The 2,434-nt window shown below is 42.1% G+C and overlaps 1 pseudogene; it reads left to right on the top strand.

Moving 5' to 3' along the window:
* Window positions 1-20: 20 nt before the first annotated feature.
* Window positions 21-2,434, top strand: part of LOC107552915 (unhealthy ribosome biogenesis protein 2 homolog) — an 18,354-nt pseudogene continuing 15,940 nt past the window's right edge.

A 2,434-nucleotide genomic window follows, 5' to 3' on the forward strand; every position in this document is an offset into this window, starting at 1 on the left:
ATAATCGACAGGAAGAGCAGCATGTGCCTCAATCTGGAGAAGTTTACCTCCTTCATGGTAGAAAGTAACCTCACCGCAGGAGTTCTGGCTGTAGATGCAGGGGATCTCTGCTCACTACAACTGCATCTGGTAACTTTAAGCACGCTTTGCAAAGAAATGATCACAAGTCTCGGCAAGAACAAACAGCTGGATCAGACTCTGCCTCATTTGTTAGAGAAGGCCACTTCTGTCATGGAGCCAGCCATACAGGCTGTGCTGATGTGCAAGAGAAGTAAGCAGAGCCAGTTCTTTTCTGTTGAAATGGTAACAGTCATGATCAGGAGTGAACTAGAAATAGCCTCAATCTCTGAAAATGACAGGCAGGAGAAATATCCCACATGGCATTCTACCGAAGCTTTTGCCAGCAGATCTTAAAGGAACTCAGCCCAGCACCTCACCCTATGGACTTCCTCATTTCATCAATTCACTATCTCTCCGCATTCTACATGGCAGCGGAAAAGACCAAAGTGACAGATCTTGAAGAACTCCATATTAAGATTTTGCAGAGTATCCATGCGCTGCTGTCGGGTACAGTATCCTAAAACTTTTCGAAACATTGGCTTGACTTGAGTAAATTGATGCACCAATTTTTGTAAACCCTCTGCCTGCTCTGTAAACAGTCTGTCAATCATTTCAACAGGAACGTGGATGTCGTTGTCAGATGTGAAGAAGCTGGAGGGGCCAGTAAAGGAGCTGCTAAATCAGCTGGTGTCAGCTGTTCTCAAGAGCAGTTCCATCTATTACTGCTGATGCTCAGAGAGGGGCTTGTGCCAGCAAAGATTGAAGGAAGCCACTGCACTGTAAGATTCTTGTAGTGTCATAGTGCTTATTGTTATATGTAATAATTAGGGCTGGTAATTTAATGCGTTAATTAGATTAATTAATTATAAAATTAAAAAATAACATGCTAAAATTATTAATGCACTTGCCCCACCCTAGACCTATGTGGGTCATCTGACATTTCATACAGCTGATTGATGACAAATATGAGGCAGGGCAACAACTCACTGCTTGATGGAGCCTAGAGAACGTAGTTAGAATGTCCCTAAAATTGAAGATATGGGGCAAAAATGCCCGTTTGAGTTTTTGTCTCATATTTACTTCAGATAGTTAAGCAATTTCACACGAGCAATAGGCTAAGTGCAATGTCACACGAAATGTGATACTTATCTTATTCAACAGTTCAGTAAGAAGTTAATATTGTGTTATTTTAGACACAATGTTGTCTGTTTTGCTCAATTTTGCCAAAAAAAATATAAAGACAAAGAAGAACTCTTCGTCTCCATCTCCGAGCAACACACAGCAGCATTTCATTTCTTAATGCACGTTTTGAACGAATTGGGTGAACCATTTGGCACGATCAAACCCTTGGTCATAGGCGCGTTGGATTTGAAGCGGCGCTGCACAGACCGATCATTGTATGACATCAAAGTACCGCAAGGAGCCGCCTGCTGTCTATAGGCGCGTTTCCATTACAGATTTGGGCAAAACTTTGGCGATATTTTCTGATTGTCGATAAAAAAACAACAAAAATATAAAGACAAAGAAGAACTCTTCGTCTCCATCTCCGAGCAACACACAGCAGCATTTCATTTCTTAATGCACGTTTTGAACGAATTGGGTGAACCATTTGGCACGATCAAACCCTTGGTCATAGGCGCGTTGGATTTGAAGCGGCGCTGCACAGACCGATCATTGTATGACATCAAAGTACCGCAAGGAGCCGCCTGCTGTCTATAGGCGCGTTTCCATTACAGATTTGGGCAAAACTTTGGCGATATTTTCTGATTGTCGATAAAAAAAAGTATTGCGAAATGACGGCGTTTCCATTAACCAATGTTATGCGGCTAAAACGTAACCTTTTGCCTCTCGCGATAAGTCATGGCATCGGATTTTGGTGGGATTTTGACGGATTTTGGCTGTATTTATTCAAAGGAGGTTTATGCGTATATCTTTACAGAAGCAGCAAAGAGAGCCGCTTCAGAAACGTGCGTGGCGCGGCTGGAATAAACCATAGCCTGTATAAAAACATAAACACAAGCATTGAGTGGCCGTAATCAGCTTCATTGACCATATCAGAGCCACACTGCACTGCAGACGTGTGCAGTGTAAATTGTCCAAGTATTAATAGTAGGGAAAGCCCCTTATACTGGAGCTTGGCCACTTATGAAGTGTTTCTTAGAGGTTATATTACACTGAAGAATGATCATATGACTTTTTACATACGCCACGTGACCTGTAAATGCGAAAAAGCCGTTTCCATTGCAGTTGCCTTTTTTGCATTGCCTGAAAAACCACCTCATGCGGGCGTAAAAACTTTTTTGCGATATATGGGCGTTTTTGCGAAATTGACGCGTTTCCATTAGGCGTATTTTCAATTTGCAATTTCAATTCG

The sequence above is a fragment of the Sinocyclocheilus grahami genome, unplaced genomic scaffold (assembly GCF_001515645.1).
Source record: "Sinocyclocheilus grahami isolate Dianchi unplaced genomic scaffold, SAMN03320097.WGS_v1.1 scaffold461.1, whole genome shotgun sequence".
Lineage (NCBI taxonomy): Eukaryota > Metazoa > Chordata > Actinopteri > Cypriniformes > Cyprinidae > Sinocyclocheilus > Sinocyclocheilus grahami.